General features: G+C 33.6%; 1 long non-coding RNA gene across 1 annotated transcript; it reads left to right on the top strand.

Moving 5' to 3' along the window:
• The first annotated feature begins 964 nt into the window (after window positions 1-964).
• Window positions 965-4,764, top strand: LOC143057691 (uncharacterized). Its single transcript, XR_012972793.1, has 2 exons — window positions 965-1,044; window positions 4,564-4,764. It is a non-coding gene; the product is annotated as an uncharacterized LOC143057691 (long non-coding RNA).
• The last annotated feature ends 10,450 nt before the right edge of the window (window positions 4,765-15,214 follow it).

Below are 15,214 nucleotides of genomic sequence, written 5' to 3'. Positions count from 1 at the left end.
TATTAAATGTGACAGTTTGCATGTACGGTACATTAGTTGCACAGTAGAATTGTAATAACATTTGGACGTTTATCAAAGCAAGGTTTAATGTAATTTAAGGACAGTGGTTCATAACACGATTTTGTAAGAAACTTTTTGCATTGATCACTTATATTGGTGTAGTAGCTTGAAGTATCAATTAAGTTGCGATATAGATTATAATGAAGTAACGTGTTGATTTATAGAGTTGGAACTAAGTAACGTTTTGTATTGGAATTTATAACTGTGAACCTGGGCTGTGAACCTGTTAAATATATCGTATATACATGTACATGTGATTAAACATGTGGACATTAAACAGACTTCGTTACTAGTATATAGACGGTAGTGTGTCTATATATATATATATATATATATATATATATATATATATATATATATATATATATATATATATATATATATATCAATTATTGGCGTAAAAGTCAGCATTTCGTGCGTAAAAATGACCACCAAAGTAGGCACGGGGTTTAACTATGCATTTCCCTGCATACTTAAACTGTAGCGATATATTTCTCTATGAAAAACTTATTTGTTCATTGAATTACGGTATCATTCTTAAAGGCTTTTACATTATCTTCCACATGCACCAAAAATTAGCTCAATTGCGTTTATTTTCGTGAAATGCCGACACTTCGAAATTTCAAGACGTATATATGATGACTTATGCGCTTGCTTCAAACATATAACTTAAGAGTGCACGGTCTTTAATCATATATTTCTCATTTAAACTGATATATATATTGCTTTTTATTTATGAAATAGATAAAGTGTAAAATACCTTAATTTTTGGTTAAATTATATAAAGCCAACTTTCTTAGTTAAAAAGATATATTTAATAAACCGATATATACGCCTCGTTAAAAGGGTTTTCTTTTCTAGCAATGAATCTCACGTGATTAAATACGTCACATGTAATGTGTAGGACATTTGATATCATGTACAGTCTGTAGAAAATGGAAGTTATATATTTTGAGATTTACACTATATTACGAGTTTATCAAGGTATGAAAATTCCAAATAGGATTTTATTTGTATTATTTGTTTATTGTCAGTATAATAGATATAATAGATAGGTATTAAATGCATTTAGTTGTTATTTTTGGCTAGATGAGCTCTTGACCTACTTAACGTAATAAATAACAATAGCTTATTTACATTTAAATTTATCACAGACCCTGGCGGATCTAGAAATTTTCATAAAGTAGGGGCCCTCTCTAGTCAACTTTCAATGATTCCACAGTGGCGGATTCAAAAGCGGTAAGATTTTGTGTTCCCTATATAATCCCCCCTTTTTTGTCCTGGATTGGGAACCCCTTTTTAAAATGGTCCGCCTGTGTTCCCTTAATATTTAACCACTTTTCAGAAATAGAACCCTGCGTCCCCTTAAATCTACCTCTGGGCTCTGGGTTATATCTCCAATTGAGGTCATATTAGAGAAATCAGGTGTACAAACACCAAAGTAGGCACGGGGTTTAAGTATGCATTTCCCTCTATACATAAACTGTAACGATATATTTTTATATATGTATTGCTTTTTATTTATGAAATAGATAAAGTGTAAGATACCTTAATTTTTTGTTTAAATTAAGTAAAACCAACTTTCTTAGTTTAAAAAGATATATTTAATAAACCGATATACGCCTCGTTAAAAGTTTTTTTTTATAGCAATGAATCTCACGTGATTAAATACGTTATTACAATGATTTTTATAGTTGTTACAATACTGAAACAATAATGACACAAATCATAAACATGAATTTAACTATTTCTTAGATGTTAATCTACAACCAGATCAGAGCCATATACATAAAAAGGCACAACAATATATTTATTAGCTAGATGAGCTGTTGACCTACTTAACGTAATAAATAACAATAGCTTATTTAGATTTAAATTTATCATAGACCCTGGCGGATCTAGAAATTTTCATAAAGTAGGGGCCCTCTCTAGTCATTATTCAGTGATTCCACAGTGGCGGATTCAAAAGCGGTAAGATTGTGTGTTCCCTATATAATCCCCCCTTTTTTGTCCTGGGTTAGGAACCCCTTTTTAATATGGCTTGATCCGCCTGTGTTTCCTTTATATTCAACCAATTTTTCAGAAATAGTTCCCTGCACCCCCTTAAATCTACCTCTGGGCTCTGGGTTATATCTCCAATTGAGGTCATATTAGAGAAATCAGGTGTACAAACACCAAAGTAGGCACGGGGTTTAAGTATGCATTTCCCCTCTATACATAAACTGTAACGATATATAATTATATATATATTGCTTTTTATTTATGAAATAGATAAAGTGTAAGATACCTTAATGTTTTGTTTAAATTAAGTAAAACCAACTTTCTTAGTTTAAAAAGATATATTTAATAAACCGATATACGCCTCGTTAAAAGGTTTTTTATACGCCCGTCAAAATTTTGACGGGACGTATTATGGTATACAAATGTCTGGTGTCCGTCCGTCTGTCCGTCCGTCTGTCCGTCTGTCCGGCGTAAACATGTCGCACCGTTACTTGAGAACGACTTATCCAAATTTCATGAAACTTAATATAGTTGTTTCTTATGATGGTCAAATGATCTGTATACTTTTTGGTGAAAATAAGATTTAAACTTTTTGAGTTACGGCACTTTGTAACTAAAACAGGGGTGTGCTTTTTTTCACATGTCGCACCGTATCTCAAAAACGTTTCTTGATTATTGCTTAAAACTTTACACACTTCTTAGTTATATTAACCTTAATATCTGTATACTTTTTGGTGATGATTCAAAATTTCTTTTTTGAGTTTTTTAGTATTTTGTTAAAAGGGGGAGGGTTTTTTTACATGTCGCGCCGTATCTCAAAAACGATTTATGATTATTGCTTAAAACTTTACACACTTCTTTGTTATATTAATCTAAAGATCTGTATACTTTTTGGTGATGACTCAACATTTTATTTTTGAGTTATTGAGTATTTTGTTAAAAAGGGGTGGGTTTTTTTTACATGTCGCGCCGTAGCTCAAAAACAATTTATGATTATTGCTTGAAACTGTACACACTTCTTTGTTATACTAATTTAAAGATCTGTATACTTTTTGGTTTGATTCAAAATTTTATTTTAGTGATATTTGTAAAATAAAACAGGGTGGGAAGGGGGGGTTCACATGTCCCGCCGTGTCTCAAAAACAATAAATGGTTATTGCTTAAAACTTCCTCAGAAACTATTTATGATTATTGCATAAAACTTCCACACAAGACGTCGGGCGTAAGCTGTTTATTTTTTTATAGCAATGAATCTCACGTGCTTAAATACGTTATTACAATGATTTTTATAATTGTTACAATAATGAAACAATAATGACACAAATCATAAACATGAATTTAACTATTTCTTAGATGTTAATCTACAACGAGCCATATACATAAAAAGGCACAACAATATATTTATTAGCTAGATGAGCTGTTGACCTACTTAATGTAATAAATAACAATAGCTTATTTAGATTTAAATTTATCACAGACCCTGGCGGATCTAGAAATTTTCATAAAGTAGGGGCCCTCTCTAGTCATTCTTCAGTGATTCCACAGTGGCGGATTCAAAAGCGGTAAGATTTTGTGTTCCCTATATAATCCCCCCTTTTTGTCCTGGGTTAGGAACCCCTTTTTAAAATGGGTTGATCCGTCTGTGTTCCCTTTATATTCCACCAATTGTTCAGAAATAACACCCTGCTCCCCCTTAAATCCACCTCTGGGCTCTGGGTTATATCTCCAATTGAGGTCATATTAATGCAGTTTTCATCACTTATTTTTCAAGATTCATCATAACACAAGTTCTTTATCTAATAATGTATATGGCTGAATCCGCCCCTGTAGAAATTATCTTTCTGAAACACAAAATGCATTTAACTTTTACACATCTAGTGTATGACAGATCTTAAAACTTTTCCAACTGAAGCCAAAAGCCAGAAAACTTTTTATTCTCATAGTGGTGTGAACATGATTGTTGTTCCCATAATACTTGTTCCCCCTGGAACAAGTCTTTGAATGGTAATAAGTTCTTTGGAACAAACATAACATAATTTTATTTCCACCTTCTTAAGATATTTTCCTGGAACTAAAATGTTATATGGTTTCATAATATCTGTTCTTTTAGAGAGAGTGTCATTTGATTTTTTATACTTGATCACACCTTAATTGATATTCACCTCACATTTCATTTACCTGGACATGAAGTACATACAAAGAACATGAAGAGTGGGCAAGAAAAGGGGAACGTGAACCCTGGAACACATTTTTTTTTTTTAAATCTCCGGACTGACTTTAAATTTAGTCCCTGTTTATTTTTTAATAGACTGTGAGAGAAATCAGGTGTACAAACAAGAAACACGAGGCCGGGATAAGGTACCGGTACTTCATGTATCTCTAACAAATGTAAAATTCAAAAAAAATATTATAACACTAAAAAAAATTATAAAAGGAGATACTGAAATGTTTTATTTAGTGTATAAAGTGTTTTTTCAAAACTAATATATTTTCTCGTTTCAGCTGAAAGTACCTCTCTAATAACTGTTTATGTGCTGCTTAAAAATATATTGCAGCACTTCACAGTTGCTTGAAAGGTTGAAAATGTCATCATGCAGAAATTAGAGCAGATTCCTCAGATTAAAATCATTGAAAATGGATAGATGCACTGGTCCTGGTGGTATACATCGATACAATTAATCTTAATTACATTTGGAATGAAAATTGTCTTCTTTTTTGGTTTTTTGCACGATAAAACCAATATTTAAAGTGAGTCACTCGTTAAAAGTAATGTTTATCCCATTCTTAAACCAATGCATGTATATCATCAACTTAGTCTTCTGTGCATTTCTAATGCAAAATAAGGCAAAATGTTTGGTCCGATTTGATTCTGTTATTACAAACTTTTTAAACAAATTACTTCCCTTTGTTTATCTGAGACTGGTTCCATACCGGAAAATTTGGCTTATGCCAATGCAAAGTATGATGGATTGAAAATGATGTATCGGCGGTTAAACTAATTTTGTATGAAAAATAATTTCTGATGTCGTAAGTATTTATCTAAACAACAAGAGGGACGAAAGATACCAAAGGGACAGTCAAACTCATAAATCTAAAATAAACTGACAACGCCATGGCTAAAAATGAAAAAGACAAACAGAAAAACAATAGTACACATGACACAACATAGAAAACTAAAGAATAAACAACACGAACCCCACCAAAAACTAGGGGTGATCTCAGGTGCTCCGGAAGGGTAAGCAGATCCTGCTCCACATGTGGCACCCGTTGTGTTGCTTATGTGATTACAAATCCAGTAAATAGTCTAATTCGGTAGGTCACATTCATGAAAGGGTTATTCCATAACGGTCAACCAACTCGTGATGGCGTCCGTAAAATTTACGTAGGGATGATTTCAACTTCACCATTTGGAACTCTTGGTTTAATAGCTTCCTTGTGAGCAGTAACCCTCTATCAAGAAAATCATGATAGGAAATGCAAGCACGGGAATATCGTTTCAATTGGGAGATATATACCCCGTATGCAGGTGCTGCTGGAATGTTGCTATTTAGAAATGGAAAGTTCACAATTGGAAAGCTGAAATCATCTCTTTTGTCGTAAAGTTTTGTTTTCAACCGACCCTCATTCTCAATTTCTAGATGTAAGTCAAGATATGAAGCCGACTTAACTGTATCTGTAGTATCCTTTATCTCCAATTCGATGGGATAGATGCGTTCCACATAGTCACCAAATTTTGAATTGTTTAGTGAAAGAACGTCATCTATATAGCGGAAAGTAGAGTTAAAGGATATTGCTAACTTCTTATCTTTCTTCCTAAGAAGTTCCTGCATGAAGTCAGCTTCATAATAATAAAGAAACAAGTCGGCAAGTAGAGGGACACAGTTTGTTCCCATTTGGATGCCGACAGTCTGTTGAAAAACACGTCCTCCAAACGTTACAAATATGTTGTCAATCAAGAAATCAAGCATCTTGATAATATCGGTTTCAGAGAATTTTTTGTCTGAATCAGAGTGATTCTTTACAAAGTATGATTTATCCCTCCCTAAGACAAGATACTTGTATCTACGTTGGCCATTCTTTTTTATGAAGCAAAGTAATACCAACTCTTTCGTCTTTTAGTTTGGAATGTGGAATACTTGTGTAAAGAGTAGAAAAGTCAAATGTTTTAACACTGTTACAAGATGAAAGAGAGTTAGATTGTATGTACTCTAAAAGATCTTTGGAATTTTTAAGTATCCACATCTGATTCACGCCACCTCTAGAATAGGCAGTTTCACAATAACTTTAAAGCCCATCTTTGATTGCTGATAAAATAGATGTTAATAATTTAGAAAGAGGTTTCGTGGAGCACTTGGAAGTTTTTAACAATAATTCTGATGTCGTAAGTATGTATCTAAACAACAAATTAATGTAATTAAAAGATTTCAAAATCTAAGATTACGCACAGGTAAATTTGCTGTTCCTGCTAGCTCTCCATTGTAATAAAAAAAAATGAATGTCCCTCATAATGGAGACAACTAAAAAAAGGTATCTAATTACAGGGTCGGGAATTGGCAAATGGACTATAATAATGCTTTTTTTCTGCTTATCATGTTTGTGGCTTTGATCTTGTTGTACGTGGTTTAACATGATGATGATGGAAGTGTTTAACGACATTGACTGGATATACATCCCGCGGGCAATTGGTGAGCTTTAGATATTTTCTGCAGTTGGTATCACAAGGATTTGTATAGTAAGACTTACTATACAAATCCTTGGTAATCAGCAACAGGTTGAAGGCCGCTATTTTGGTGCGCGGCCATCTTGGTTATGCTGAGTTATTTTTGGTTTGTTTACTCTTTTGATGTTTCTTTTGTACTTCACAACGGCTACTTTCAGGCCCAGGTTGGTTAGCTCGCTAACAACGATGATGGCGTACTAGTCTACGAGTTTCTGACGTAGTAATAACGATGACAGGTAGCATAATCAGTACCAAAGTCGTGAGACAGTTAAATGAATGTCCATTATTCAACACCTCGGTTACAGCTCTCGAGCGTTTGTCGTCATAACACTCCCCCATCAAAAATGAATTTTGGAGTGTATGCTGACGCGGGTTGGTTTCTGTCATCGAAAGAAGTTAGTCGTTAATACATCTAATAATAAAAATTCCTAATTTTTGAAGCAAGAATAAAACTAAAATTTTCATCGCACGAAATTGAAATAAAATATAGTGTACGAAAATCCATACAAATAAAATATTAAATAACGATATGTTTTGTTTCTATTAAGTTAATGAAATTAAATGAATAGACAACTTTCGAGTTCGATGCATTTCCGTCAAAAACTCTAGTTTTAGTGAACGTCATTTGTGCGTTAAGGGGCGTCGTCACTTCCATTCCAATATTGAACGAGTGGTTGGAAAACTATACTTCTATATTGTACGAATTATTCGGCAAATTGAATTCTCAAAATTGACAATCAGCACTACTGTCATTCGGAATTGTTATTAAGTACCTATATAACAAGCATTATTTCTAGTTTATCCTGCATAATGACGATCACTAAGACGCTTGATGAACGTTAATAGTGCAGGGATACAGGCGATCCCCTCTATCTGGTAAATGACGTCATAAAGGCGCGTATAATTGACGAGTTTTTTTCCGGTGACGGATGAACTCGAAAGTGGTCTATTGAATTAAAATTTCCAAACTATATATGTAGATTTCTCATATTTCTCGACTGTCTTCAATTATTACAAACAAAAAGAAAAATGTTTATTTAGCGGGTTTTTTCTAAAACAATATATCGTCATTGTTTTTTGATATTTCAAAAGACATCTTATTTTGTTTGTTTGCCAAGTTTACTTGTATGCGGTTAGTACCATCACTAATAACTCCTAACTATCAAAGACCAAATGACCTAATAAACAACAACAAATGGAAGTTTTTAACGACCTTGACTGGCTAGGCAAAATAAACCTGATAATTGGTATTCAATATATATAATCCTAGGTCATGCCTGACATATTTCACAAAAACGGCCGATGAAAACTTCGATAACTCCTTAAATGTTAAAATGTTAAAATGATTTTTTCAAAACAAAAATTATTAGATGAAGAGTTATATTATCTATCGAATGCATACCTTCACAACACACTAAAACATATATTTCATGTCCTGAGTGCAGTTTGTATGTCCTGCGTGCACTCAGGACGTCCTGAGCGGTGTTTAGACGTACCGGTGTCTTTTGTTTAAGTGTTTCATTTTTTTACATTGTCATTTTGGTGCCTTTCTTAGCTGACTATGCGTTATGGGCTTTGCTAATTGTTGAAGGCCGTACGGTGACCTAAAGTTGTTAATTTCAGTGTCATTTTGGTTTCTTGTGGAGAGTTGTCTCATTGCATGGCAATCATACCACATTTTCTTTTTTATGTTTGTAAAAGTTAACGCACGACAAATGATGAGAATTATTCACCTAGCCCTGGTGTCAGGTGAGCTAAAACATTTGCATTCAAGTATGACTACATATTTTGGAATCAAAACCAGGACACTATTGACTATTGGGCGCGGTTTTTATATAATTATCCTTAAAAGTGTTTTGTGTATGTTCAGTGGAAAATATTACAGAGTAATGAAATGGAGTTTTGAAAACGATCTGTAAAATGTCGAAACATATACAAGAAAAACATACAATCTTCACGCTATACAATAATTTCTACGGAATTGGCTTGTACAATTTCTTTCGACAGGCTTGTAAAATTCTTCTTTACCAGTCAACAGAATTATAATATACAGTGTTAATTTCCACTGTTTAACGCAAGCGTACATTGTAGATAAATAAATTAAATTGTAGTGACCTGGGGTCGTGTCATCGAAGGTGTCTTAGGACTAAGACATGTCCCAAGACCATCGTAGGAGATTTTTTTGCTCTTAGTCATGTTATTGAAACGATCTTATTTTAAGAGATGTCCTAATGGTGGTCCCAACTTTAGGAGTACTACTAAGGTCTTAAGGACATTTTCACTTTAAGGATAACTTTATGAAGTCTTAGCATATAAAATTAAAGAACCTTAGTGAGCACGCTCACATACCCCACGTCCCCACATTGTCACTGGAGAAATTGAATAAGTGTAAGAAAACAAAATTGTATAAGAAAAAATAATGACTAATAATTTCCTGTCAATATGCACATCTACATACAGTGAAACCTGGGTAAACCGAACCCTGATAAAACCGAATTTCAGTTTAAACCGAACAATTTTCAAAGTCCCACACAATTTCCCTATTAATTAACGTTAATCTAACCTGAAAAAACCGAACCCTGTCAACACCGAATTCCGAACGCTTTTTGAAGGCTCGTTAGTAAATTTGTATCTAAAAATTACCTGTCAAAATCGATCAATACCAATCAAAACAATAAAATATAATTAATTATTTGCATGATTTAATTAAACAAACACAGGGTGGCAGAGTATCCCCGAAGGTATTTGAGGTTTAATGAACTTGTGAGTTGTTATTACAAACTAATTAGCATGTCTGTGTGTATGTATAAAGTGATTTTTTCGTAAAGAAACGTTAAACTGGTCAGTTACCCCCATCGCCGATAATGACAAGAAAGGAACTTTCCCTCAGATCAATTAAATGAACCTTACTCAAATAATTACGGCCACAAAATCGAAACTGCCATTCTGTAGCTAAACTGTTTAATTAAATAATAGTTTGAAAGCCTTTTACCGGATTAAGAAGTCGTGCAACACAACAAGGTCAATGGATTTCGATTGCTGGATTCCCATTAGAGGCCCTATATATTTGATTCGAATGCTCCCGAAGACTTCCGTTAGTTATTTAGCAACGATAAAGTCGGAGAATAAACTGGACCCCTGCTGTTGTTTCACTGTTATCGTGTGCCGAAATATCAATCAGCGGGTGACCAGTTTAGTCCGACAACTCGTGTGTACAATGACATTCCCGATTCAACTACGGAATCGTCATATGACAGTGACTGTGAATCTGAATTGGTCAGTGAATTAACGGATGAGAAAATAATTATTAAAAGCAAAATCGCTCCACGTCGGACATCTCCCAACGACGAGCGTGATTGACGGAGTGGCGTTTGTTTATCAACAAAAATGTAGCAATAGTTATCAAAGGTACCAGGATTATAATTTTGTACGCCAGACGCGCGTTTCGTCTACATAAGACTCATCAGTGACGCTCATATCAAAATATTATATAGTAAAACGTCTATCTTTTATCTTCTTTTATTTTCACATTTACATCTAAATCAACACAAAAATAAACTGTCGGCTGTTGTGTCACAATGTAGTATGTCCTTATTATCTACAAAATTTCATGAAATACTGTTGTGTGGTTTCAGAGGAGTTGAGATGACAAACTGTTGCAGAAGTACATTGAAACAAATAAGTTCAAAGGGGCCTAACTCCTAGAAAAAAAATGAATCGTAATTTCCTGTCAATATGCACATCTACGTAGTATGTCCTTATTATCTACAAAGTTTCATGAAATTTTGTTGTGTGGTTTCAGAGGAGTTGAGATGACAAATTGTTGAAGTAGTACCTTAAAGCAAAAAAATTCAAAGAGGCCTAACTCCTATAAAAAAAATTGAATCACAATTTCCTGTCGATATGCACATCTACATAGTATGTACTTATTATCTAAAAAGGATTCATGAAATTCTGTTGTGTAGTTTCAGAGGAATTGCGATGACAAACTGTTGCAGTAGTACATTTAAGTAAATAAGTTCAAAGGGGCGTAACTCCTAGAAAAAAAATTGAATCGTAATTTCCTGACGATATGCACATCTAATAGTATGTCCTTATTATCTAAAAAGGTTTCATGAAATTCTGTAGTGTAGTTTTAGAGGAGTTGCGATGACAAACTGTTGCAGTAGTACATTGAAGCAAATAAGTTCAAAGGGGCGTAACTCCTAGAAAAAAATTGAATCGTAATTTCCTGACGATATGCACAACTACATAATATGTCCTTTTCATCTAAAAAGGTTTCATGACATTCTGTTGTTTGGTTTGAGAGGAGTTGCGATGACAAGAAACAGGACTGACGGACGGACTGATGGACTGACGGACGGACGGACGGGTCAAAAACGTTATACCCTCCGCAACTTCGTTGCGTGGGGTATAAAAATGAATCCTGCAATTAGCCAACTATTGTACAAATAACAGGTACATACAAATAAATGTTTGCTTTTTTGTACTTGTCCTGTTACCCCAATTCCACGTTGAGCAAGCAGTAATATGAACATTTCTGTTTCCAAACCAGTTCATTTTGGGGTCCTCTTCGCGGTCCGTGTTTCAACGATGTTGATTTTGTGAAATTAGAGACAATGATTTTGATTTTATAACTAAAGTTTCAAGTGTTGGGAGTAATTTCAGGATTCCTCTTATATGCGTTGCGGAATATATCGACTGTATACCTTTTGTTCCTCTGTTAAAAAGCTTTCGAATGAGATATAGGGTATATCTATAATTAGAGCTAAAAGGTCGCAGCAGTTCATTCCATTTTTCAAATTATTCATTTGATTATTCAAAATTTCTTATTTTTCTTAATTTTCACGCGTATTTTGGCATTTAGGTCCTCCATAACCCCTCTAATAGTCAATGCGGCACATATCGTTTATACTCAGTTTATTCCATTACCAATAAGCTCTCATTTGGTGTATTAATTTTGTCTTGATTAGGGGCAAACGGCTTGCAACAATCAATTCCGTTATTCAAAATAAGCTATTTCTTAATGTTCAAACGTATTTCGATATTTTGTTCCTTCTGTACTCCTCTAATATGCGTTGCAGAACATATCGTTTATCCTCAGTTTATTCCTCTATCAATAAGCTTTAATTTGTATACAGTTTGCCTTGATTAAAGGCCTAGGCCTTGCATCAGTCCATTTCATTATTTAAAATAAGCTATTTCTTAATGTTCGAGCGTATTTCGATGTTTAGATCCTTCATTACTCCTCTAATATGTGTTGCTGAACATATCGACTATTTATCTTGTTTTCCTCTCTTAATAAGCTTTCAAATGAGGTATAAGGTATATCAATAATTAGGGGCTAAATGGTGGCAGCAGTCCATTCCATAAATCAAGTGTATTTCGATGTTTAGGTCCTTCGTTACTCTTCTAAAATGCGTTGCGGAACTTATCAACTATATATATTTTGTTTCTCTCTTAATAAGCTTTCGAATAAGGTTGAAGGTATATCTATAATTAAGGGCTAAAGTCTCGCAACAGTCCATTCCATTATTCAAAATATTCATTTTATTATTCAAAATTGGCTATTTCGAAATTTTCACGCGTATTTTGGCATTTAGGTACTCCGTAACCCCTTATGGTCAGTACGGCACATATCGTTTCAACTAAAATTATTCATCTATCAATAAGCTTTAATTTAGTGTATTAGTTTTGCCTACATTAGGGACTAACGGCTTGCAGCAGTTCATTCCGTTATTCAAAATAAGCTATTTCTTAATGTTCAAGCGTATTTCGATGTTTAATTCCTTCGTTACTCCTCTAATATGCGTTACTGAACATATCTACTATATATTTTTTTTCATCTATTCATAAGCTTTTGAATGAAGTATAATGTATATCTATAATAAGGGACTAAAGGGTTGCACCAGTCCATTCCATTATTCAAAATATCCATTTCGTTAATCAAGATTGGCTATTTCTTAATTTTCACGCATATTTTTGAAATTAGGTCCTCCGTAACCTCTCTAATGGTCATTACAGCACATATTGTTTAAACTAAATTTATTCCTCTATCAATAAGCTTTAATTTGGTGTATTAACTTTGCCTTGATAAGGGGCTAACGGCTTGCAGCAGTCCATTCCATTATTCAAAATAAGCTATTTCTTAATGTTCAAACGTATTTTGCCGTTTTAAGGTTCTTCGTTATTCCTCTTATATACGTTGCAGAACATATCCACTATATATTTTTTTTTCCTCTCTTAATAAGCTTTCGAATGAGAAATAAGGTATATCTATCATAAGGTACTAAATGGTCGCAGCAGTGTATTTCATTATTTAAAATATCCATTCATTATACAAAATTCGCTAATTCTTAGTTTTCAAGCATATTTTGGCATTTAGGTCCTCCATAACCCCTGTAATGGTCATTGCTGCACATATCGTTTATCCTCAGTTTATTCAATTATCAATTATCTTTAATTTGGGGTATTTTTTTTTTTTGCCTTGAATAGGCTCTGACGGCTTATAGCAATCTATTCCGTTATTCTAAATAAGCTATTTCTCAATGTTCAAGCGTATTTCGAGGTAAAGTTCCTTCTTTATTCCTCGAATATGCCATACGGAATATATCGACTGTATACCTTTTGTTCCTCTGCTAAAAAGCTTTCGAATGAGATATAATGTATATCTATAATTAGAGCTAAAAGATCGCACCAGTCCGTTCCATTATTGCAATCATTCATTTTGTTATTTAAAATTTCTTATTTGTCTTAATTTTCAGGCGTATTTTAGCATTTAGGTCCCCCACAACCCCTTTAATAGTCAATGCTGCACATATCGTTTATACTCAGTTTATTCCATTACCAATAAGTTCTCATTTGGTGTATTTATTTTGCCTTGATTATAGGCTAACGGCTTGCAACAGTCCATTCCGTTATTCAAAAAAAGCTATTTTTTTTTATGTTCAAGCGTATTTCGATGTTTAGGTCCTTCGTTACTCTTCTAATATGCGTTGCGGAACTCATCAACTGTATATATTTTGTTTCTCTCTTTATAAGCTTTCAAATGTGGTTGAAGGTATTTCTATAATTAGGGACTAAAGTCTTGCAACAGTCCATTCCATAATTCAAAATATCCATTTCATTATTCAAATTGGCGATTTCTACATTTTCACGCGTATTTTGTCATTTAGGTACTCCGTAACCACTCTAATTGTCAGTACGGCACATACAGTTTAAACTAAATTAATTCCTCTATCAATAAGCTTTAATTCCGTGTATCAATTTTGCCGAAATTAGGGGCAAACGGCTTTCAGCAGTCCATTCCGTTATTCAAAATAAGCTATTTTTTAATGTTCAAGCGTATTTCGCTGTTTAATTCCTTCGTTACTCCTCTAATATGCGTTGCTGAAAATATCGACTATATACCTTTTGTTCATCTCTTAATAGGTTTTCGAATGGAGTATAATGTATATCTATGATTAGGGACCAAAGTCTAGCAACAGTCCATTCCATTATTCAAAATATCCATTTCATAATTCAAGATTGGCTATTTCTTAATTTTCACGCGTATTTTGGACATTAGGTCCTCCGTAACCCCTCTAATGGTCATTACGGCACATATCATTGATACTCATGTTATTCCTCTATCAAAAAGCTTTAATTTGTTGCATTAATTTTTCCTTGATAAGGGGCTAACGGCTTGCAGCAGTCCATTCCGTTATTCAAAATAAGCTATTTCTTCATGTTCAAGCGTATTCCGATGTTTAGTTCCTTCGTTACTCCTCTAATATGCGTTGCAGAACATATCGTTTATAATCAGTTAATTGTTTTATCAATAAGCTTTAATTTGGTGTATACTTGCTGCATTGATTACAGTCTGAGGGCTTGCAGCAATCCATTTCATTATTCAAAATAATCTATTTCATAATGTTCAAGCGTATTTCGATGTTGAGATCCTTCGTTACACCTCTAATATGTGTTGCAGGACATATCGACTATATATCTTTCTTTCCTCTCTTAATAAGCTTTCGAATGAGGTATAAGGTATATCTATACTTCAGGCTAATTTATGGCAGCAGTCCATCCCATAAATCAATATCCATTTCATATTCAAGATTGGCTATTTCTTGATTTTCTTATGGCCATTGTCGCACATATCGTTTATACTCCGCTTATTCCTCTACCAATAAGCTTTAATTTGGTGTATAAATTTTGCCTTGATTAAGGGCTAATGACTTGCAGCAGTCCTTTCCATTATATCAAAATAAACTATTTTTTTATGTTCAAGCGTATTTCGATGTTTAGGTCCTTCGTTACTCTTCTAATATGCGTTGCGGAACTTATCAACTATATATATTTTGTTTCTCTCTTAATAAGCTTTCGATTGTGGTTGAAGGTATTTCTATAATTAGGGGCTAAAGTCTCGCAACAGTCCATTCCATTATTCAA

The sequence above is a fragment of the Mytilus galloprovincialis genome, chromosome 13 (genome assembly GCF_965363235.1).
Source record: "Mytilus galloprovincialis chromosome 13, xbMytGall1.hap1.1, whole genome shotgun sequence".
Taxonomy (NCBI): Eukaryota; Metazoa; Mollusca; class Bivalvia; order Mytilida; family Mytilidae; genus Mytilus; species Mytilus galloprovincialis.
This window is presented reverse-complemented; position numbering and strand designations above follow the sequence as displayed.